Here is a 26,175-nt window from a genome sequence, read left to right on the forward strand (position 1 = left end):
TGTTCAGTCACCTGCTGACATCGCAAAGGCCTTAGAGGATATTGCGTGTGGCCTAGAGCTTCGCTTTACATCTGCTTTAAATTCTCCTACTATATTCACATGCACCTCAAGTGATTTCACTGAGGTATCTATGCCTGAGCTGTCGCTACTTGTTCTGCGCTTATCCCCAGCGGCTCCTGGCCCCGATAGGGTCACTTCATCTATGATCAAAATATTGTTCAATGAATCTCCTGCAGACCTGTTGGCTCTAATTAACCATTCTATTAAAGGTCCTTGGATACCGCATGAGTGGCGTCTAGCTGAAATAGTTCCATTGCTTAAAAAGCAAGGGGAGGGCTTAACTTTAGACAATATACGCCCTATTTCGTTAACATCGAACCTTGTGAAATTGTTGGAGAGGGTCCTTCTCAGCCGTGTCATGTCAGTCATGTCAGAAAATGCTGTATTGAATCCATGCCAAATTGGTTTCAGGCCGGGTTGTTCAATTTGGTGTGCTCACACTGACCTTGAGAGTCGTATTAAATTAGCTCGCAATAGAAAAAGTTTGCTGCGCTTGTCACCTTGGATGTCAGTAAAGCATACGACAGCGTGGAGCACTCGACTATATTACTAAGATTACAGGAACTCAACTTCCCAAGCTATTTTGTAGCCTGGATATCTGTTTTTTTGGAAAATAGAGAATTTTACTGCTGCCAAAATGGTGCTTCCTCAAGGAGATTTCCACAGACAAGAGGTGTTCCGCAAGGCTCAGTTCTCTCAGCTGTTCTTTTTAACATTTTTCTAAGCTCAATTCCATGCATTCAAAATGTGAAAACTTATGTGTACGCCGACGATATTAAATTTTTTGCATCAGCAAGTGACATTCACACTCTTTATCAAACCCTACAAAATTACCTCAATGTTCTTGACAACTGGCTAGGAAGAATTGATCTGTCCCTTAATGTGAAGAAATGCGCATTGTTAGTATTTCCAGTTTCTGTTCCAGTAAATATCTGCCTGGTCTATAGAAATAACATAATACCTCAAGATCAGACGGTGAAGTATCTCGGTGTAATATACGGCTCTACTCTCTCCTGGCGGCCACACATTGAGCAAGTTTCTGCAAAAGGAGTTCGGGCCATTGGCATCCTGCGCAGGCTTTGTAGTGCTAGGTCAGGCATGAGAAGGCATACGCTTCTGATGATTTATAAAATGTACGTCCGCCCAATTTTGGAGTTCGGGTGTGTTTTATTTTCAGGAGCTCCTGCCTATAAACTTCGCCCTCTTGTGCTTTTGGAGCGTGAGGCGTTGTGCCTTTGTCTGCGGCTTCCAAAATATGTCGCCAATGCTGTTCTGCACCTTGAGGCGCGAATGCCTTCGTTATCAGCTAGGTTTCGCCTTTTAACAGTTCAAACACTTTTAAAATTGTGCGACTCACCTCTTCACGCTTCCAGTATAATATTTCTGGGTCAACCTTCCGCCTTTTTTAGTGCTGCCTGGTCTCGATTTCATACCCCGCAGATATGTTACGTGCAGTCCCTCCTTGATCGCATAAATATTCATTTCACAGATGTCCGCCAAATATATAACAACTCCTCATCTGTCCAGATTGAATTCGATGATATTTTCCCATCGAATGCAAAGCTGCAGCCCTTCCCGCTTCTTCAGGGTCTATTGCAGGACCACCTAAGGTCCTTTCCCTCTCATGTTCTTATTGCTACCGATACCTCACAGGATCGCGAAAAGGCAGATGTGGGAATTTTTTCGCCTTCACTGGACTGGTCTTTTTCTCTCCGTCTTCTTGACGTCACTCCAAATTTTATGGCTGAATTATTAGCAGTAATCTTAGCCTTACGAAAATTAGAAATTACCGTTTCCAAGGTCGTGGTTATGACAGACTCTCTACATTTGATCTTCATTATCCTTACCCACTGAGCCTCGGGCATTACGCCTCTTTAAGTTCCTGATTCCGCTCCATCTAAATTCGGTAAGGTTGCTTTGGGTACCCGGTCACATGGGCTTTCACTTAAATGAGGTTGCAGATTCCTTAGCAAGAGCCTCTCTCAGCGGCCCAATTTTTGCTGTCCTGCCATCATGTGCATATACAGCTGCGGTGAGGTTTCGCAGGTACACAATATTTCAGGAATTTGCTGCCTCGGCTCTTACATCATCTCCCAAATATCAGCATCTTCTGCATCCTTGGAGTAGCAAAGACTGGCGCTCACGCAGACTAGAGGTCTCTTTCATGCGCTTGCGTTGCCGGGTTCCCCTTCTAAATTTCTACCTTCACAGATCTGGCCTGGCCGCTTCCCCACTGTGCCCTTTTTGTTCCGAACTTGAGACAACAGATCACTTCCTGCTGTTCTGCCGCCGCTTTTCTCATTTGAGGAAGAGTATTTTGCAGATTCCATTTCATCAACTGGGCTTGCCTGTGTCTTCCGCGGTTGTTCTTTCCATTGGCGCTTCTTTGCTTGGACGAAGCGACTGGAGTGTGCGCTCTGCTGTGCAAAATTTTCTTCAAGAAACGCAGCGACTCCCATTCTAATTTCTTTTTCCCGCCCTCAATCAGTACGACATTGCAACATTACAAGCATTGTGTACTATTATGCACATTAAGCAATTGTCCCGTCTTTGATCTCCAAGTTAACTGGACCCCTTTCCTTCCCTCTTCCAATCTCTCAGACTACATACTATTACCACTCCCATTTCCCGTCAAAACTTTCATGTATCCAGTAATTAACCGCCTGTGTCTTGGCCACACCCCCGTAGTGGGTATGTGCCAGCGACGTCTGAGGCCTTCCTTCCTTCCTTCCTTCCTTCCTACACGCAGCGCTGGCTGCGCTCGTGCAGCGATTAAAGAACTCCGAAGAGCCGTTCCCTGAACCTAGCCCCGAAGGACGGCTCATCTCCTAGTGTCCTTAACAGCGCCCATCCCAAGATCCCCCAGTAACATCGCGCTGGGAGGCGTGGTGGGCTGCCTTTGCACCGAGGAGCGGTCCGCATGCCTCGAGAAGGACCAGCACTGGTCAGGGCTGCTTCTGCTGCGCACGAAGCTCGCGTTCGTTGGCGCCCGCTGTGCGCAGGTGAGCCCCACCTTTCATTCGTTCGGGCGACACTTTTCCAGAGTGGCCCGCAAGATTACACCTATGCCTGTTTCAACGCTCCCACTCCGACCACTTGAATGAAGACAAAGCTCCTAGTGATCGCGTGTAATATGTACTGGTAACAAAATTCGGCGTAATTCACGCACATGCTATTTTGCTTAAGAAGCCCAGGCGCTTTATGCCTCAAGCTTGGTATTTGCCTTAATGTTTCCAAGCCGATGCCGAGAGCCTGTACCTTATGTAATATATCCTATGATTTAAAACCAGCATATCGCCGCGTTCACATTTCTTGGGTGCCACTATTTGATTATAATTGTGGTGAAAATTGTTTTGTAGATGGTGCCTTCGTTTTTTTTTTTGAACAGTAAGCCTCTACTCACGGTGAATATGCGATTCTTTATGTGGAATGGGGACGCCAATACGCATTTTCGTTGCAAGTTATCCGGGGCGACCTCTTCGCATTGCAAATAGTGAACGATGCATAGTTCTTTGTGTTGACCATGGAGAAGTTATTAAATTCTTTCCATGCCATTTCCATCTTTTTGTGTTAAAACAATTCGATTGGACATAATTTTTCAGTCCCCACGGGAACATCTGCAAGTTCACTGACGGAATTTCACATTATTGTTTGCGGTCCCCTCGATTATTCATAGTCAGTCATTTCTTTCATAACCTGCGCTATGAGCAGCTATGTCGTTTAGTTAATATCAGTATGACAATTACTATTGACAGCAAAAGTTTGTGGGACACGAGTACGCGGAAAAAAAAACTTATTTCGGCGCATGAGGGGACGTACACCCTCTATTAGTTGGGAACAGGACCGCGCGAGTGGGTCGCGAGGCAGAGCTAGAACTTTTTTTCTCCCGAGAAAACGCGTCCCGCGAACTTTCTGCCGAAAGTATTTAATCGCGCATTTGTGCTCCCCTTACAAGCAGCATGTAGACTTGACATGTAAGCGACTACCATGATGACTCATCCCTGAACCCTAGCTCTGCTTTTCTATACATTTATAGGAGCATGTTTGTTAAGTACAGCCATACTTTCGAGAGCCAAGCTAAATATGAGTCACCCGCGCAAAGAATGTGGCTTGCTTGTCTCGGGTTTCGTGAGAGGAGTTCATACTGGTTCTAGTACAATGCGCCCTGGATATTCCTGCACAATGAACGTAAGTGTGCTCCTGAGAGAGTGACGTCTAATGTGACTGAAATAAACGCGGAATAACTTTATTCTGGTTATATTGTATACACAGTCCAGTAGAGCTATGCAGAATCCCGGCAATAATGTTACGGAGCAAGCTTCTGGGTTCAGACTCTTGTCACGCTTGTCATACTTGTTATGTATGTTGGCACATGTCGATAGTGAACACGTGTCTGAACCCATGAAACCTTCGTATCTTGGTTGCGGAACGCGTGAGAAAATATCAAACGCCGAAGCGTGGCTCCGTATTATTTTGGCAGCACCTGTGCGTTTTAGAAACCAGCACCTGCATGTTAGCAAGAAGTATTTCGTCTTATTTTTAACATGCTACTACCAAAAAAATCCTGCCTTAGGAATGCTGAGTCTGGTTCTGCTTTGGGGACTGTATATCGTAGATGGCGGCCAAAATATCTTTTAATAGATGTTCTCTACTTTAACATTAAATAAACGGCGTTTGTAAGGGATCGGATGATCCGCGGGGTCATTGGGACCAATTGCCCGGTCTCGGCTCCTCCCCGCGGCAACCCCCCATTGAACCCCCCCACCCCCCCATTCGGTGACGGACAGCGGCAGAGCGCGCTAAAGAGGAGCGTCCGTCTTGGGGTCAAGCACCCCTGGCAGCGACGGCCGCGCGCTTTTGTCCTCGCACTGTTTTACGCTGGAAGCCGCTTCGTCTTGGCAGACACCGGACTTGACATTGCGAAGCGCATCTCGAGGGAAGATCTTGAAAAGTAGTAGTCTTGGCAAGGAGGGGATCAATGGGAATGACGGATGGACCGCGGCGGCCAGATTTGAAACAACTCCCACGAAGGAGTATCGGTGTTAAAGATAAGTTGCGTATGCTCACGAGAACGCTAATCCCCTGGGAAGTAGGGACCGAGCGGAGAATCGCACACAGCGGAAGCACCTCGCGGGAGTCCGATGACTGCTCTAATTGCTGAACGGCGTCAGGGCTGACGAGCTTCGACAAAACCGATTGCACGTGCGGGCACAGTTGTGTGGTTGTTTTTGCTTTTCTTCTTCTGAGGGAGACAGTTTGAGTAATACTATGGAAGTATGGTGCATTGCACATAATCCTGGTGGGCCAATCATTTCGAGGGTCCATTCCCGGAATTTCATTTTCTTATTGCAATGTTTATGTTCTTTTAGTGCTGTGTGCTTTAGGAAGAGGCTTTAGAACCTTGCCGAAACTGCCAGGCGTGCCAGCAGTTTGTAAACCATTTTATGTGTTAGTTTGTTGTGATTGGGCGATGCAAGGGATAGGCCAGGCTCTTAGGCCTTTAAAACCGGGCCCCGGAGCCTGGCATGGTCCCCCAAGTGCTCATGAGCGCTTGGGGGACCATGCCCGAAATTTGTCAGACTTAAAAGACAAGTACGCACATTTGGTTGCGCACGTAATGAGCTGCGACGGGTGCGAGGTGTATTTTGAGTGAGACGAAGATTCTTGGCAAGAGCACAGATAAGACGGCACGTGTTAGTCTGGAGGCTTTCTACATCAAGAGATATGGCAGTAGGTGCATCAGTACCCCTTCTTTATCTCTTGTTGATTCAGAGTATCAATTTTTAGATTCAGTTATCATGTAACTTTTTCTTTTTCTTGTATGATTTTTTTGGCTGCCTGCCTGTTTTTTGCGAAGCGATGTTCCCTTTGTTCACCTTCTCCTCCTTGTCACCCTTCTTTCCCCTTGAAGCTTCACCGTATATAAACTGCATCCTGCTTCAATAAAAAGCCAGTTGTGAGCTAGCGCTTGTGTCTCGTCTGTTCTGTCTTTGTGGTTGCATGTTTTTGCGCTAGGTTTTCTCTAAATCAAGTATGCACCAGCTGGCCCAAAAAGAGGTGTTAATGCTAAACTTCTTTATATCGTCATTGAGACAGTTAACTAGATCTCCTTGTTTTCTTGCCTGCGTTTGTCCCCTGTGATTTATTTTCCTTTTACATGTCCTTTTACCGCCAATTTTACCTGATACCCAGACATATTCTATGCAATGTTGCCTTTGCCAATTTGTTCCTTGACGTATCAGCATATATACCCCTCCTCCCTCCTCAGTTATTATGTTGCTCTCTTCCCAGACGTAGCCCGCCAAACGGTCAACCTTCCAGTTCCGAGATATGTATCTCGCATAACGCGTGCACAACCACTTACTCGTCCTGCTGTTCTAATTTTAACCATTTCGCTCACTTTCGACCCTCTTGCTTGCATAAGTGACTGATCCTGGCGTTAAATCTTTTTTTAGTAGTCTTTTACCTGTGCCTCTCTTAGCGGTCACTTTTTTGGTCTTAGCCGCCATTGTTACACTTCTTACTTCGCTTCTACATTCTCCTACGTTATGAGCCGCCGTGGATACCCTAAAAAAGCTACTGCCTGGCCTGCCAGGCGCCAGCTGATCTCTGCTGCTTGCCTTCCACTGAAATGGATGACATCTCGTGTAAAGCCTTTGCCAAAGCCTGCTCCATGTACATCTCTGTTTATGTCGGCCACTTCAAGCTTTTCTCTTGGCTTAACTTCCTTATCTCTCGATTAACAGCCGCAACTCCCTTCGCAACATCTAGACGGCCGCACCCAGCGCTACCGACTAGCAGCAGCTGCCTCAGGGGCCCACCGACCTCGCCGAAGGTAAGCATTGCCGTCGATACACACGTGGCGGCGTGTTAAGTGCTAAGAAAAAGGGGGTAACTGTGTTAAAAAGTTGAGCATTCGAGCGAAATGTTTCATGGTCAAGGAGCTCTGAACTTGTGTGCGGGCACTTGCTTTGAAGCGTACGGTTTTGCATCTGGCTTTCTGTAGTCAAGGTACAGCCTTTGCCAAACATATAAAACACAAGGGGTTTGCTTCTGGGCAACGCATTCTAGCTCGTTCTGCATTTCCAGCATGCAAGACATGATTGTGAAACTAACTCTCATCCTCTCCCCTTTGATGCTTAGCACCGCTAGGAATTTTGGAGAACCCCCACTCCGCGGCTAAGAAGCGAAACCTTTGAGCTGTATATTTTTGACAAAGCCTGTATGAGGTCTAATCGGTTGAGAATGCCCAGTTAAGGTAATCATCATAATATTCAGCCCGGTTTGCGGCCACTGAATGAGGAGAACTTCCGCCATAAATCTTGAATTACTGTTCGGTAAGACATCTGTAACTCGGACGTCATAGGCATTCGCGCAGAGTGCAGAAGGCCAGATCTTAAAGTTCAGGAGCCGCATCAGTTTTCCACGAGTTTATAAAACAATCTAACGCGGTGTTGATGGAATTTGGCAAATGCTACTGGCGAATAGCTGGTCCCGGTGAGCCAACGTGCAGATGCACGCAAAGACTCGCTCTGCTAAAAACAAAAATACGCACTCACAAGAACCAATGGTACTATGATGTAATAGTTGGCCATCACCTCCCACAAGAAATTGATAATCAGTTAGGGTCCATCCTTTGTCAGAAGTGCACTGCCCAGGGGGTTTCTTTCTGTTCCATGCTGTGTGCTACGCTACGCATCGCCAGTGGTCCTAATCTCTCGGACACGTTAAAAGCTCTCGTTCTCACCTCTAGGAAACATAGCCGGGCGACACTGCATGGCTTAGGATCGAATCCCTTGGGCTCTCTTTTTTACGAAGGCTGCACATATACCGAAATACTGTAAATCATATACCGATAAGTTAGCGTGAATTTATAGGGCGAATTAGGTGCACCTCTGTTTCGGTTTTGGTTTGAGGTATGGATTTCAAAGCTCTAGCAGGCTTCGGTCTAAGATCGGCAAAATCGGTGAGTGGGGGTGATGGGGGCTCAGTGTTTCCGAGTGATCAATTATGTGGCCACTTAGCGCACCTTTAGAAGGCAATGCGACATCGGTGCGCTCTGGATTAACTGCGGACGGATGGAAGTTGATGAAGACGACGACATTCAAATCACAGCGCGAGGTACTGCATGACAGTTGAACAAGCGGGATGTTCCTCTGCCGCGATGGCGCAGTGGTCTACTGCAATGGCCAGCAAAGCTGCTCTGTTCGCTCTGCTGCGAGTCCGAAACAGACTCGCTGCTCTAGAACGGTTGATTTTATTTTAAGTCAAGTAGGCTTCAGACAAAGACGGCAAAAACGGTGCGTGGGAGACTAAAAAACTTCACTTCAAGCCATTAGTCTGGGCCACTAATAGCTTACGAGTGAATAGGACGCGACAAATTTTTTTTCCGGAAGCACGCCACTGTTTTTCAGTGATAGCTAAGTCGCACGTTGGTTCGTAATGCTCGACAGGGCATCCAGAGTGTAGCTTCAACAATGTCCGCCGAATCCATCTGCAGGGCGTGTCTGGGACGCTACGCTCTGTGCGGCCACGCTGTGCGGCCGACCACATGCTTGTGCTTGGCGGACCGGCGGCTGCCATTGGAGGCCTGATAGGGTGAGGCCCGATGGCCAGTGTGCCAGGTTGGCCAGCGTGCCAGCGATGGCCAGGTAGGCCAGGTTGGCCAGCGATGGCCAGCGTACCAGGATGGCAGTGTGGGCTGCGGTGGCTTCCCGGCGAGACCTTTTGCCGGGTGCCCTATCTGCTTCTGTGCGCGGTCACGACAACTTGCTAGCGCGCCTCGGGAACAGCTCGCCAAGGGATGGGGGACTCAATGTGGCCACGCAATTCTCATTGTGCTTTTTCTTGCTTATAAATACACGTGATAATATCAAACAGCGCCTTCGTGACTATTCTCCAGTTTCGCTCTTCGTGCTCTTTTGAGCACGCACTTTATGTGCTTACTGACTCAGCGCACTGTTCTTCCTGACGGGAATGAAGCTTTGCTGCCGAGAAGTATTGTTTACAGCTGAATGTGGGTGAAGGATGTAAGAGATGCATAACTTTTTCAGCGAAGGCCTCTATCTTAATGGAAAGCAGCAGCTCATATGAGCCGCCCAGTTTGAAGACTGTGCTGCCCCGTTGCATCGTTGCAGCCAGAAGTTGTGTTAGGCATGCGGTACTACTATGTTCATTGAGGAAATGCATTTTATGTCGAAGAAATCCTAGCAATTAAACAGCAGTCTGGTTAGAGGCCCTGTGCTGCGCATGGACAGTGTCTAAGTTTTGTGTCTTCCCTAAATTTGATGTTTGTCGTCTACAATAGCGAATTCGAGGCTAGGTGTCAGCTATCGAACGGAAATGTAAAAAGGCCGAAATGAGACATCGTATATAACTGTGCGTTCGGTGTACACAAATGCCACCTTAAGCAGGGCGTGCATGGCTTCTACGCCCGCTCTTGTGGCGCCATTGCATTTGCATCTTAGAGGAGACATGCAGTCTTTGGTCATCCCTTCAACTACCAAACTCTAAACCTTCCGCGATTTGATCAAGGTTTAGAAAAGAAATTACTACTTTCTTGTCGTGGAGAAACGCTCTGTGACATTCATGAATGTGGGCGTAGTTTCGGTGCAGGTTTAGGTTGTGTCCAGGAACTTACTGGACATACCAGCATGGCCGCGGGATTCGGGCCAGACGTCCAATCACCATAACCATAAATAGATTACGGCAATACTGTTTTAGAATTGAAACTATCCAATCATATTACCGCTAATTAGTCAGCCCCCAATATGTTAGCGGTGCAGGCAAAGGCGCATTTTCTTTTCCATTTACAAGCCTTGTCATACTCAATGCTATTACATATTAAAACAACAACGTCATCATTTTGACGTGCCGGCCGGACAGAATTCGCGCCATGTTGTATCAAAATTAGAGTTTTCAAGTGAAAAAGTTTACGGCGGTGTTTTCTTTTTTGAGGTCGAGTATCCGACCTCAATCTCACAATATAAGGTTGAGGTGAGGTTGAGCTAGGTCAGGAAATTTTGATTGAAATTGAGGTAATAATAATAATACTTGGTGGAAGTCAGAGTTTTTGAGGTCAGATGCCCACCTCTGGACAAAGGTGTTGTTTATGCCACTCAACTGTCCTGCGGAATGAACTATGTTGGCCAAACGGGCCGTTCCATAAACAAAGGCTAAGTGAGCACGCTAACAACTAACTCAATCACGCATTCGGGAATGCTGGCGACGCGTTGTCATCGCTGCAAAAAATGCAAGCATCGGTTCGAAAGAACCACGATCTTATCGCATCCCAATAACAAAATGGAAAGATAGATTGCAGAAGATTTTGAACTCAAACCCTCCGGGGCCGAAAGGCGATTCAGCAATGAGTCTTTGTCGTTCTCTGAAAAAAGAAGTTGACCTGCTTAGGCTATCGCGATGAGTGTGTTGTGTGGATCTGATTATGATTCCTCATACCATTATGTTCTTTAGTTTCTTTGTGTGCCATTGAGGACGCTCACGTGTTGTGTATTATAGGTCACCTGTTCGTACCATTAAAACCAGTTGTAAGTTTGCGCTCTGTGTTGTTCTGTCTTCTCGTTCTGTAAAACGTTAAGTGCGTTGAACCGTCATGAACAACATACTAGGCTACTAGGCCCAATTCTCGCCATTTTATTATTTGGTTCAGTGGAAACCGCAGCAGTCATACAGTCATTGCGGAACCAGAGTGTAGAAGTGCCTCGCGTGAAAATACTGGAAGATATCTATAGCAAGTGCACAGGAACCATAATCCTGCATAAAGTCAGCGATAAAATTCCAATAAGGAAGGTCGTCAGGCAGGAAGACACAGTTTTGCCAATGCGATTCACGACCTGTACAGGAGGTACTCCGAGGCCTGGAACGGAAACTGTTTGGGGTAAGTGTTAGTGGAGAATACCTAAATAATCTGCAATTCGCTGATGACATTGCCCTGCTGGGTCACTCAAAAGGTGAATTGCAAGGCATGATCAAAGATTTAAACAGGCAGAGCAAAACGGCGGGTCTGAAAATTGAATGCAGAAAACCAAAGTAATGTTCAACAGTCTAGCAAGGGGACAGCAGCTCACAATTTGTAGCGAGATATTGGAAGCGGTAAGAGAATACGCCTACTTAGGGCAGGTAGTGACCACTGATCCAGATCATGAGGAAAATAAGAATAAGAATGGGCTTGGTTTATTGGGGTTTAACGTCCCGAAGCGACTCAGTCTATGAGGGACGTAGAATAAGAATGGGGTGGCGCGCATATGACAGGTTGTCTCAGATCACGAATGGTAGTTTACCAATATCCCTCAAGAAAAAAGTATTCAATAGTTCTACCTTCCCAGTACTCACCTATGGGTTCAGAGACATGCAGGCTAACGAAAAGAGTTGAGCTTAAGTTGAGTTCAAAGCAACGAGCTGAGGAAAGAAATTTGATAGGTGTAAGACCGGAAGCGGGCGGAGTGGGTGAAGGAACAAACGCGGGTTACTGACGTCCTAGCAGAAACCAAGAGGAAGAAAGGGGCTTGGGCAGGACATGTAATGCGAAGGCAAGATAACCGCTAGTCCTTAGGGGTAACGGAGTGGATTCCAAGAAAACGAAAGCTTAGCAGACGCGGCAGGAAGTTATGTATGCGGATGAGATTAAGAAGCTTGCGGGGATACGGTGGCTGCAGCTCGCAAAAGATAGGGTTAATTGGAGAGACATGGAATAGGCATTGGCCCTGCACTGGGCGCAGTCAGGCTAATGATGATGTGATGATACCCTGAACACCGAACAGATTTACTAAAGACAAGGTAAAGCCAATTTCTACCCGAAAATGAGCGTTCTAAAGAACGTATTTGTAGCAGCGTGCACCGTCAGCTCCAGGCGCGCACAAGACGACCACTGCGCATGTCTCAGCCCAAGATGTGCCGGTATAAATACCGGCGCACTTCGCAGTAAAGATGCATTCCTCGTTCCGACATCCTTGCGTCCTACATGGTGTCAGAAGTGGGCGCTGTTTCGTACTGTTGTTCGTATCGCAAAAAGTAGCGTTGCAGGTTGAAACGGTCCAAGCAGGAATGACCGTGAATGTTGGAAAAAATGACGTCATCGATGCTTCCACCACCGACACCGCTGGACACAAAGGGAGGCGCTTATCCCAGCAATACCGTTTGGAGGAACGAGTTTGACCTATATGCAACGGCAACGAAGCTGAGAGATCAAGCGAAGGATGTTCAAGCTGCCACGTTCCTTATGGCAATCTGCGAAGAAGACAAGTGATTATTCTACACTTCCACGTTCGGGAATGACTCCGACAAGCACACCAAGATTGTCACGCAGATGTTCGAGGACCAGTTCAAGTCAACAACGAACCTGACATTGAAAGAATTTGGCTTCGGCTCCACGAACCAGCTAGAGGGGGAGTCGTTCAACGATTGGTTCGCAGAACTTCGGGTCCTTGCACAGCAGTGCGAGTTTGGCTCACTAAAAGACCGAATGCTGCGCAGCAGTTTAACTCTAGGAGCCAGGTACAAATTTTTGAAGCAGAGACTGGTGTTGGAAAATCCGTCTTACAGCAAAGCTGTCGAAATCTGCCGCGCTAGCGAACAAGGCAAAGAAGGTTTCAGTGAAATACAGGACGCATATCCTGCCAGAATAAATGCAGTGAGATCAAAACTTAACACTTGGTTGAAATGTGGTTTCGATGAACATAAAAGTGGAAACTGTGCCGCTCTGGGTAAACAATGCAACAAATGCGGAGGCCGCAACCATTTCGCGCGCGCATGTCAAAGGCCGCTGTCACAACCGCGCAACAAAGGATGAAGCGTACAAGAAGTTCACAAAGCACAGGACGAAGAACTTTTTCTTCAAACGCTTGAAGTCACTGCAGTAGATGGGGATGTTCGCTGGTCTTCCGGAGTCCTTACCGCAAGCATGTATGTAAGGTGCAAGATTGACACCGCTGCAAACTGCTGTGTAATGCCTGAGGCGATGCTAAGGTGTATAACATCCCAGCCTGCACAGCTATGCTCCGCTACACTGCGCACGTTTTTCTGCCACAAAGGAATTGCATCAAAAAAGATTAGGCTGCGCATTAGAAACAAAGCACAGGGCACGTAAGCAGAATTTTTTATTGCCAAGCGCGAGGTCCTATGACACTTAGCGGAATCATTGCTGAATGTCCTGGACTTATAAACCACATAGGTTCAATTGATGCCGACGGCTGTAGTGACCCTCATTAATTTGATGACGTCTTTAGAGGCCTAGGAGAACTTAGGGGTGTTGCCTACCACATCCAGCTGAAGCACGGTGCTCAAGGCACCGTTAAACAAGAGTACGCTTATCAACCAAACAGTACGCTTATCATGACTAGCGTTAAAACTTGGCGCCCTCTTTCCATTCTTGAGAGATTTTCCACGGCGGTCTGTACTTACCTAACGCGTTTAGAAAAGTCTTCAGCTAATGATTTTGGGCTTTTTCGGTGTTTGGATTTTGAGCTGATTTTAGTCATTTTGAGCACGATCGTAATACTTAATTTTTCTTCACAGAATTCGAGAGGTTTCAAAACGACCTTGTTTATTTTCTTTTTAATAAGCCTGTGGCATCTTTCCACACCAGCAACTGTCAAACCTTCTTCAAGAAAAAACAACTCCATTAATTACTTCCTTTTCCAGTTCCTCGCTAAGCTGTTTTCTTCCGTAAATGATCAAGTTATTTCTCCTTCTTCTGTTTTCTAAATCGTCTGCCTGGTTCCGAACTGTACTAAGCTGCTTCTGAAGTTACGATCTTGCCGATTCTTTGCGTTTAACTTTCGTGGCTAAGAGATTTAGGCCCGACAACTGTTTCTCAATACCACCAGTTCGCTCTGTGAAACCGGCAAATTTATTCAAAATTATGTTTTTAGACGCCTGCAGGCACCCTTGTTGAATTAATCTTGCCCTATCCTTCTACGAGTTCCGATAGCATTAGTTATTCAATCGGGCGAGGATTTGCTTCAACACTGCCAGAAGATAACAGACCTTTTGATAATGCAATCACGCAAGAAAGGAAACGCTGAACACAGAGTATGCAGGGCAGCAGCACTAGCAAGCGATCGTCAATACTGCAGCAATGTGCAGATTTGAAATCACTTAGCTGGATCGCAAAGCAAAAAGGATTGCTTAGATGATGCTGCCTCGTTTGCTGCTGCCATGTCCACTATGCTAAAATGGAGTGCTAAAATCAGTCACCGCATTGTTGTGTCTGCGTACGAAAACTAATGTATGCCAAGAATAATTACAAAACAATTCAATAGCGTTTACCACGACAATAACAATAAGTGCTAAGCACAGAATAGGCTCAGTACAAGGAGATTTTGCAGGTCGCTTAATTACCCTTACCCGATGGCAATGCGACTGCCCTGCGTCTTCTGAATTTCACTGGTTCTAATCTTCCGCCATTTCGTACGGATTGCCACACGCTCGTCTGATGACGCCTCCACGCGCATGGCTGGAAGATGATGAAGTCCCCGCTTTCAAAGCGAGGAGAAGAAGAAGAAGAAGAACAAAGTACAGCGTGAGAGACTGGCACTTTCAACAACTCTCGTGAGCGCGGCTACGTAACGATGACATTGCAAGCAGAGCGCGAGAGCTTGGCAGTTCGTACAGAGCGGATGTTCGGATTTCTCCCAACTCATTTTTCAGATTAGGAAAGTGTATGAACCAACAAACTTAAAGCCAGGAGGGGCACTTCTTGGTGGTGTGCTCAGCCTATACCTCGCGTCTATGCTGCTCTGTAGCTGTCTTTTTGCGATGAGTTCCGTGGCGTATTCTAAAACGTCTGTAAATAATTTAGTTAATGTAAATAGAATATATTTTCAATCTTATAAATGTCGTGCTTAAAAAAAGCTGTGGCGACGGCGTAGGGGTCTGAACTAGCAGCCATCGGAACTAATTTTTTATTGCCGCCGCGAGTTCGGATCCCGCTTATCCAGCTTTAAAACTTGGATTTCTTTAGTGTCTTCCCCCGGTGCGGTGCCGCCCTTACGCAGCGGTGAGGCTCTTATGCGGTCGCTTAAAATGAAACGTTATTGAGGCCACTTGAAAATCAAACGGCTCGCTAAATTGCAGCATTTAGGCTGAATAATTCCTGTGGTTGCCATTTTAGTGCTCTAGCGTTTTCAATGCGCTGCAAAGTGGTTGTCTGTCTGTACGAAGCTTGCTTTTAGCATCTGGGCCACATTTGTCATTTGACGTTGTGACGTCATAACAAGCTGCCCATCGGATTATGAGCCCACCTTGGTCGTAAAATTTAATGATTAGTCGTGAGAGATTCCTCAGGAACAACATAGGTCTCATACATAGGTATACCCCTAGACTTCATACGTTCGTACCTGGAGCATCGCAAACAAAAAAGTTGTAGTAGGGGAAAATCTTTCTTCTTTTAAGCGGGTTAATACAGGCGTGCCTCAAGGAAGCATGCTAGTGCCCCTATTGTTTAATTTTTATGTCAATGACATTATAAACATTAGTACAAAGCCAGAATATATAATATGCGCTGATGACACAACACTTTTATTTTGAAACAATGAGCACTGCCAGCTTTTAAATAACATAAATCAATCACTGGAAAGATTAAGCGCTTGGAGGAAACTTACCTCACTGGCGATAAATGTAACAAAACCAAAAGCCGTGCGTTTCTCCACAAGGCAGTCTCCGATGCCTATCATGCCCTCAAATATTAACCCAATTTTTGACCATGCTCCTATTGAAGTTGTTGATGAAACGAAAACACTTCGCGTTTATTTCAACAAAAATATCTCCCGGGATAGGCACAGAAATTAAATAATTTCACGCCAGTCAAAAACAGTAGCTATTTTAGCAAAACCCCATTTCTTCCTACCGCCAAAAATTAACCTACATATCTATAACTCGTTATTCTTGTCTCATCTAAACTACTGTTTCCTTGTATGAGGTACAACTACACAAATAAATTTAAGTCGAATATATGCACTACAAAAAACGCTATTCCCCATATAACTGAAACAGACTACTACAGTCATACTGCGCCGTTTTTTAAGAATTTTAAAGTAATCTCAGTACACTATCTCTGTTCGTATAACTTAGCAGTTCGCTACAAACAGCACATAACTGCCTCTGAGAGTACAATATTTTCGATTACCGAACATATCCTTCGCGTTCTGCTCATAACTGGACGGTACCTTTCGTACGAACGACGTTTGCCCAGCAAATGCTTGGACATACTCTGCCCACTCTGTTTAACTATTTTCGCCAAAATAAAGTTAATATTGAAAATGTAAATAAGAACACAATAAATTCATTTTTTCATCCCAAATGTAATCTTTCCAGGTTTTTCTTCAATGTGTTTCTCCTGTGTCTCCTGGATTTTTTCGGGTTTGTTGCTATGTCAATTGCTGTTATTAGCTGATCAAGTTTATTATTCGTATTGCGCCTTTACCTTTAACAATAAAAAGACCGAACTATGCTTAGCAAGAGCTACAATGTCTATAAATGTACTGGCATGTACTGCCTAAATTGTAAGTGCACAAATGTTATTACCGACACCTCGCTGTTTGCCATGTAATGGAGCCCGAGCGCCGTCAAGTGAATTAACGTACACTTTTTGTCACGGGTCCCTCATTTTTTATTGAAATGGAAATAAACTTCAAACATCAAACAAGGCCCACCGATGGCAGCACCTGCCATCGCAGGGCAGCGGCGCGTAGCTTAACCGCTGCACCTCTGCGCCTGGAGCGGAATCAGTACTCCCAGGTATCTGCGAATGTAGCGAATGACCAATTCTACCACAGTACATGTCTAAAATGATGAAATAACACTCAACTATACATAATCTGACATATCAACCTAAGGAAGCATGTTCAGGCCAAGCAACAGCATGTAAAGTCAAGGTAAACCATGCCAAACAGGACTAACGGTGCTAGCGCATGATAATTCATGCTTAACCCCAAGCGAAACCACCCGTGATTTTTTTTTTGCTTCCCCGTCTTCGCCTTTCTCAAACGCCTAGTGTCATTTCCCTGCGCTATGCTTGCTAGAAATTTGGTTCATAAAATCAGGCGCGCGATTACGCGGTCACAGGACATACCAGGGTCAGAAATAAACCAAAATATATTGATGTTATTTGGAGAGCACTGCAACTTTATTTTTAGGAGATTGTACATTGCAAGGTGGATTGAGCGATGATTCAGGCCAAGATGGTTAAGGTGCTGCTTTATTTTCATGGTAAGACTACAGTGGTCGCTTATGCCCTCAACACTGTGGCACCGCTTTTCTTTACCGCAGTTTCAGAGAAAATAGAATATAGACCGAAGATTTGACTGTATTAAACTACTCACAGCGTGAATAACAAAATTCCACAGCAACGCCGCCAACAGGCTTTGATTTGACAGTGTAATTTTGCAAAAGCATTGTTTGCACAAGGGCAATTCATAAAGGGCGCCAAAGACAAATGCGTTTGCCCGAAGTACGGTTCGGGCCACCACCCTCGCCCTCAAACAGTGAATCGTTCCCTCCCTTATCCTCTCCTCATCATGTCTACCCTCCCTCGCCCTCACCTCATCCTGCCATCCCTCCGTCACCGTCACCTCACCGTGATTTTCCTCCCTCGCCCTAGTCTTCACGTATTTTCATCCGCCCATCCACCCTCCCCGATAGTTATCCGAGTGAAATACTCATGACGTGAGGGTGAGCACGCCCTCATGAGGGTTCGCCCTCGTAAGGATGCCCATCTCTGGTGCTTATACTTGATATCGGCACATGGTTTCTATCGTGGGCAGTAATAATAGTCGGCCAACTGCTAGGTTTTCAGAATAAAGATTGAATTATCGAATAATATTGGATATACCCACACGTTTCGCTTCCACCTAGCCAGTTTCTTATGTAGTGAAATATTTTTAAACAAATTTTTCATGACCCCCATTACCTGGTTTGATTCTCTAAATTTACGGTGTTTTTGATTGAAAACTGTTGTATCATTTTTTGTCAGGCCTCTTAAGAAATAAATAAACTTCAGTTGCAATATTAACTTGGACTGCACAGAATGGCGTCCTCAAAATCTACAGCGGAAATCACAGCCACGTAAGGCAAAGCGAAACGACCCAGTTTATTCCCGCAAGAGCCTGTTAAGTGAGGACATAACAAGCATATCAGCTTACTGCTGTGAGCCCTAACTAATGGCTCCCTGTTAGGTTTTGAGGTGCAGAATTGTGATGTTTTTATGCGTTGAGAAAGCAAAAACAATGAGGCGTCACACCCATTTCCGGCTGCGTAATTCAATCTACAACTAAAACTTCGGTGCAGTCAAGGCGGCAATAGTAAATAAGTAAATAAATAAAAAAATTAATCACATTCCGTCAAGTTCTGTTCAGTTTATTGCCTCAAAAGTTCCTCCATACGGGGGCGTTATATAAAGGTTAGGTTTTTATTCAATGATCAAAACATATTGTGATAAGTAATCATTGAACAAAATTCATAACTGAAAGCTGTAAAAAAAATTGGCAGGACGGTTACCACTATGTAAAGCGAGATTCAGTCACAGCTGTGAAGGTATTTAAGTTACGATATGTTGAGGTACAGTCTTAGAGCGAGTTCTTATCTTTATAGTTCTAGTGAGCTCTTTTTAGTTTTATCCACATAAACTCTTTTCGACTAGCTATCCTCTCCTGTCCACCGCTCGAGGCGCGCGGCTCCACCGATGCCGCTGTCTTCGGTAACGTGTTTCGTAGCAGCTGCCGCAGAGGGATCATGCTATACACATTCCTCCTCTCTCGCCATTCTCTTTCATTGCAACCACCCACCGGTTACGCAATGCGATCTTGCCATACTCCTCCTTCTTGGGTAATTCTCTTCCTCCTTCTCCAGTAATTACCTCCACGGTGGCTCCAGTGGCAACCACTGTCCGCTTGTCGCTTACACTCTCGCCCCAGGTACCATCGTCCACGGTAATCTCTCTCTGGTTCATTATTTCTATGCTCTAGGAATAACCCCTCCTTCCACAGTAACCATCTTCCGGCTAGTTCCGTAGCAAAGCACTCTCCATTTACGCCTTCCTACGCTCTCACCATACCCTCTTCCTTCGACGGCAGCCATACTCTTCCCTCCTGAATAACTGTCTTCCAGGCGGTTCCCTTAGCAGACATCCCCTGGTCGCGCCTTCTTACGCTCTTGCTATATACTCTCCTCCTCACTTGCTGACTCTCCGTGTTTTTCCCACAGGCGGGTGGGTGGTTTCCACAGCAACCAGCGATTGGGTGCCCTTTCTTACAACATCGCCGTACTCTCCTTCTCCTACGGTAACCAGCCTCGAGTTGGAGATCCTTCGCTATCGTCACGCCCCCCTCCTTCTGAGGTAACCGCCTTTCGTACAGTTTTCCTGACAACCATCCTCCCGTTGGAGATTCCTCCGCTCTTAATACCCTCCTCTTTCCAAAGTGACCGCCCTCCGGCTGGTACCGGTAGTAATCACCCATCGGTTACGCATTCCTCCACTGTCGTCAGAACCGGCTCCTTCCACTGTAACCACCCTTTGAGGGGTTCGCATGGTAACACATCTACCAGTCACGTCGACGACTACTACATATTGCCGCATGCAAGAAGACGCCAAAGATGAAGACTTGGTCTACGAGCGCGACGCAAAAAGAGGAAGCTGAAGTGCGCAGGGAATTTTTCTGGTTAACCAGTAAACCGTTTTACCTTCAGCTCTCCTCGGGGTTCTACCGAGTCCTGACGCTGGTTTAGCGTACTGGGTATGCACAGGACTCCTTCCGGCAGTCCATAGCAAGTCCCGGACATCGACACGCCTGTCCATCGCGCAGGCCGCCGACGTTTAGGCCGTTCCCCGGAGTACAACCAACTACCGGGCGACTCTTCAAACGTCAAAGTTCGCCGGGTCTTCCAAGCCATGGCACCTCCCATCCCTACGTCGGTGACTCTTCACAACACCAAGGTACCGGAGTGCTTCCGCCGGAACGCGTTTGAAGATGTGGAAGACTGGCTCGACTAATTTGAACGAGTGGCCAAGTTCAACCAGTGGAGCGTGCACCAGAAGCTTTGCAATGTTTATTTTGCACTTCAGGATACTGCTAGAACTTGGTATGAAAGCCACGAAGCCAGCTTGTTCACATGGAATGACTTCAGCCGCCGGCAGGTGGACACTTTTGCCACTACTGATCCACGAGAGAATGCGCTGCGCCTGCTTGAAGTGCGCGTCCAGAAGCCAAATGAAAGCGCAGCTATTTTTGCGGAAGACATGGCTCGACTTTTTCGCCGTGCCGACCCCGATATGACTGAACAAAGGAAGCTACGACATCTCATGCATGGCGTCAAGGAGCAGGTGTTTGCCGGCTTGGTGTGCAACCCACCTCAAACTGCCAGTGAGTTCGTCAAGGACGCTACAGCTATAGAGCGAGCCCTCAATGAACGGTGCCGCCAGTACGACCGACCCTTCACCGGTGTTCCACCGACTGCGGCGGCACTCACTGCAACCGATGGGAACACTCTTCGAGACCTCATTCGAGAAATTGTCCTTGAGGAGCTGCAGCGAATTACTGCTACGGGCGTTCACTCACCAGAGGCCGTCGCAGCAGCCGTTAGAAAAGAGCTCCGGCATGCTCTGTCACCGTCTGCACCATACCACGAGTTTCATCCAGTTGATAGCGCGGCAGCCGTTTGCAAACCATACCACGTGCCCCAACCCAACAGCAGCACGGCCGTCAACACGGCGCCTTACTATGAGCCGGAGCCGCAACCCGCGAGCTATGCGGAAGTCCTTCGTCGTCCGCCGCCAGACCACGCCCATCCGAGCTCAGCGAGCCGTCAGCAGACGCGGTTCTTCCAGGAGCCTCAGTGGGCACGTCCCGGCCGCCCACAAACGCGCCGAACTGACCTGTGGCGCTCTTATGACAGCCGACCACTCTGCTTCTTCTGTGAACAACCTGGCCACCGGGCTTCCGCCGCCGCTCCCCATCTCCACGGCGTTATTCTTCACCGACGCGTCGTAGCGATGCTGACGTTAGCGGACGGCGGACTGCGAGCCCTCGCCGGGGAAACTAACCGCCGCAACCTCGCGAGGGGAGGTTGCAACCAGTCGAAAAGTATCAAAGCCCTCACTACCACCGCAACTGCCGACCGCAACCCACGACTGTGACGCCTCTGTTCACATTGACGCTGCCGCACTACCACTGAAAATGCCGCCTACATTAGCGCCGAACATGCCGAACCAGATAAGCAGCCCCGACGACGAAAATAACAGCGCCGACCTTACCGCACTTCCGCCGCAAATGCCGAGAGAGACGAGAAACCCAGACGACGTTGTTAGCGCTGACCTCGCCGTTTGCATTGATGTGCTGGAGGTACACGCTCTGGTGGATACCGGAGCGGATTTTTCAATCATTAGTCAAAAACTCGCTGACAAGCTGCGCAAAGTGAAAACCGAATGGACTGGGCCAGTAATAAGAAGTGCTGGGGGTCAGCTACTGGCACCGACTGGGAAGTGCACTGCCCGCATAGGAATTGGAAACTCAGTGTTCGTTGGCAGCTTCGTTATCCTCTCAGACTGTTGCAAAGAGCTCATCTTGGGCATGGACTTTCTGCGCCTTCATGGGGCTGTGATCAGCTTTCGGGACAACGTCGTTGCCTTCACCAAAAATCAGGAGACCTTGGTTATGCGCAAGTACCACTGATGCCCTTACGAGTTGCCAATGAGGGGGTGACATTACCTCCGCGATCGTGCTCTCTTGTTGAAGTGAAGTGCGACGTGCGGCATACCGGCGATGGCGTCGCCGAACGGGCCGTCACCCTGATACTCAGCCGAGGTGTTTCGACAGCTCGAAGACTAGTCAGTTTGGCCAATTGGCACGCCGAAGTGCTGCTGAGAAACTTCAGCGACGAGCGTCGGCAAATTTCGAAAGGCACAACTGTGGCCTTCTTCGATAGCGTCCCAAATGACCAAGACTATTTCTTGCTGCAACTGGAAGGATCAGTGAGCAAGGCGCCCGCACCCATAGTCGATGTGAGCTCGAATCTGTCGTCTTCAGAACGGGAACGTCTTTTGGATCTCATAGATCACTTTTGAGACTGTTTTGCTTCAGAATCGCGGGTCGGCCAAACACCTTTGACCAAACATCGCATTATCACGGATGACGCGATTCGCCCGATTCGACAAAATCCTTACCGTGTGGCTCCGAAAGAGCCCGAGGCTATTCAGCGTCAGGTAGCCCAAATGCTTCGAGACGACGTTATCCAGCCCTCACAGGGTCCCTGGGCTTCCCCCGTGGTACTTGTTCAAAAAAAGGACGGCAGCTTACGATTTTGCATTGACTACCGCAAGCTCAATCAAGTGACCAAAAAAGACGTGTACCCCCGCCCTCGCATTGATGATTCCCTTGATCGGCTACGAAATGCACGTTACTTCTGTTCAATGGATTTGAAAAGTGGATATTGGCAAATTGAAGTAGATGAGAGGGAGCGGGAGAAGACAGAATTCATCACTCCTGATGGATTGTATGAGTTTAAGGTTCTTCCATTCGGTTTATGCTCGGCACCAGCAACATTTCAGAGGCTGATGGACACTGTGCTCTCAGGACTCAAGTGGCAAACATGCCTGGTGTATCTTGACGACGTGATCGTGTTTTCGGCAACCTTCGAGAAGCATCTGCGCCGTTTGGTAGCTGTTTTTCAGGCCATACGATCTGCGGGCCTCACACTAAAACCCGAGAAGTGCCACTTTGGTTACGAGGAGCTGCAATTCTTAGGACACGTTGTTAGTCAAGAAGGTGTCCGGCCTGACCCCGAAAAGCTCTCCGCAGTCGCCAAGTTCCCAACACCTACGGACAAAAAGACGCTTAGGCGCTTCCTGGGGCTTTGCGCCTATTACCGTCGATTTATTGCTGGCTTCTCACGAGTTGAATGGCCATTAACGTCACTGACACGCGAGAACGCTGTCTTTCGCTGGGGTGAAGAAGAGCACCAAGCTTTTAATGAACTCCGGAGACGCCTACAGACGCCACCTGTCCTGGCGCATTTTGATGACGACGTCCCTACCCTGCTTCATACCGATGCAAGCAATGTGGGTTTAGGTGCTGTATTGGTGCAGCGCCAGGATGGTGTGGAAAAAGTGATTGCTTATGCCAGCAGGACTCTGTCTAAAGCTGAAGCGAACTGCTCGGCAAACGAAAAGGAATGCCTTGCAGTTGTATGGGCGGTTATGAAATTCCGCCCTTGTAGGCTCGCCCCTTTCAAGTCGTTAGCGACCATCACTCTCTCTGTTGGCTGACGAACTTAAAGGACCCTTCAGGGAGACTCGCGCGTTGGAGCCTTCGGTTACAAGAGTTCGACATGACGGTTATTTACACATCCGGAAAGAAGCATGCGGATGCTGACTGCCTTTCGCGAGCACCAGTCGGACCCTCCACAATGCCCAATGAAGACACTGCTTTTTTAGGAGTCATAGATGACGCAACTCTTGCCCAACAGCAGAGAGAGGACCAGGAATTGCTCCCTCTTATTGGTTTCTTGGAGAAGCGAACTACGGATGTGACTAAGATTTTCGCCCGCAGCCTCTCGTCATTCTTTCTTCGCAACGACGTAATTTACAAGAACTTCCGTCCTGTGGGGAACAGTCATCTACTCGTCGTCCCAACAGCTCTTCGCACGGAAGTCTTGCAAGCGTGTCACGACGAGCCAACAGCCGGCCACCTAGGCTACACCCGCACGTTGGCTGGAGTACAGCGCGGATACTACTGGCCGAAAGTACCGGCGAGAGTGAAGCACTATGTACGGACGTACGTAGACTGCCAACGTCGTAAATCACTCCCTAAAAAACCAGCCGGTCTACTCCACCCTCTTGAAGTGCCAAAGACACCTTTCAAGCCAATTGGCATGCATCTCCTGGGACCATTACCGACGTCTACTGCCGGGAATAAATGGATAATTGTCGCCACCGATTATCTAACTCGCTACGCGGAGACAAAGGCTCTGCCCAGGGGTACCGCCGCCGAAGCAGCTCGGTTCTTTGTTGAGAACATTTTCCTCAGGCATGGCGCTCCGGCACTTATTATAACTGACCGAGGAACTGCCTTTACAGCCGAGCTTTTGGAAACCATTCTCCGCCTCAGCGGTACCAGTCATCGTAAAGCGACGGCCTATCATCGCCAAACCAATGGATTGACGGAACGCCTCAATAAGACAATCGCCGACATGCTCTGTATGTACGTGGACGTAGACCACAAGAATTGGGACGAAATTCTTCCCTACGTCACGTTCGCCTACAATACTGCACAACAAGACACCACTCGCATGACGCCTTTAGGCCTTCTTCATGGCCGACCAGTGACAACTATGCTGGATGCCATGCTGCTCCCGAATGCCTACGGCGACGATGTCGATCAGGACGCCGAGGAATTCGCACAGCGCGTAGAGGAAGCTTGCCAACTAGCGCGTGTGCGCAACAAAACTCAGCAGGAGGCTGACGCACGACGCTACAATCTTCGCCACAGACATGTCACATATGAACCTGGCTACAAAGCATGGGTCTGGATGCCTATTCGCCGTCGTGGACTCTCCGAAAAAATTATTACGGTGGTACTTCGGGCCCTATGTTGTGCTGCGACGTTTAACCGACGTCACATATGAGGAGTTGCCGGACGGGTTATCGACATCCAAGCGACGCCAGCAACAAGTCGACGTCGTCCATGTTGTACGTATGAAGCCGTACTACCGATCTTGACCTCCTACTTCCTTTTGTTAACATCGAGACGATCCTTCCTGAGGAGGGGGGGGGGGGGAGCAAATGCCGCATGCAAGAAGACGCCAAAGATGAACACTTGGTCTACGAGCGCGAGGCAAGGAGAAGCTGAAGTGCGCAGGGACTTTTTCTGGTTAACCAGTAAACCGTTTTACATTCAGCTCTCCTCGGGGTTCTACCTAGTCCTGACAATATCATCAGCACCCCTACCACTAATAATACTGTTGCTACTACCACCACTACAAAAACGACCACCACCTCCACCTCGACTACCACTACCACTACGAAAACGACGACGCGAAATCCAAGAAGGGGCGCTCTAAAACGAAAATGGGCGCGTGGTAGCAGCCATTCCACCGAAAAGGTAGCCCCAGTGTGTGGCGGTCCAGAAAATAGAAGGCAGTGAAATAATGGATGTAGAAGCTTGGGCGTGTTGGTAGCAGATCATTATTAAAACTGAGCGAAAATTTTACGCTGCTTTAAGAAAAATCTGCCACACAATTGCCAAGATTCTACATTGAATAATTTCATTTTTTTCTACAAGGGGCCTTCTTCCTTGTTCTTACTTAAGGCCGTATACTCTTATTCTTCTCATCGCCTTGGCCCCCTGCCAGTCGAGGGCGCTCGGATCCTACATACCACGCAAGATTTTACCCCCCGAACTCCACTGGTCATTTAGAGGCTACCTACCATCACAAGGGCACGGCCTCATGGTGTTCAAAACCATGAGGTCTGAATGGCCAGAGCTCACCCATTTTCATCAAGACGCATTGTTCCTTCAAATACAAGCAAGTTTCGGCCTTACAAGAAGCAAGCAGGTCTACTGCATGATGTGGAGTTTAAAAAATGCGCCTGTGCACTGCCCCCGCTTTTTTGCGTGTGTTTTTTGGCTTTGAATTGCGCATGCGCCCTGTAATCACTGCTGTCCTGGGTCACTGTACAAAAACGTGCGGATCGCCTTCCTTTGATATTAAAGTTGTTAGTTCAGCGCACTGTGTGTCTCGCCTTCCCTTCGTCTGCCAGCGCTACAATGTTCAGTCTACCGAAAACACCTTACCATCGCTGACAGATGCACTGATTTCATCTGAACACAAGCCTTGCCTGTCATGCGGTCTCTCTGCTTATAAAGAAGACAATCTCAGCTGCTTGCGCCTTCCACAGCACGGGTGAGTTTTCCTGTTCGCGTGATATGTGTCGTGTGCTAGAACTGGAAACAAAACTCGCTTTTCCGATGATCAACTGGACGCCCCACTCCAGTTGTAGTCAACATAGTGCTGTGAGCGCGCGTTTTTATTGCTGCATCATGAACTAACCACGGGCATAACCTGTGCACATTTTATTTTTCTATAAATAATTTCTGCATATAACCC

Source organism: Amblyomma americanum, chromosome 1 (assembly GCF_052857255.1).
Source record: "Amblyomma americanum isolate KBUSLIRL-KWMA chromosome 1, ASM5285725v1, whole genome shotgun sequence".
Taxonomy (NCBI): Eukaryota; Metazoa; Arthropoda; class Arachnida; order Ixodida; family Ixodidae; genus Amblyomma; species Amblyomma americanum.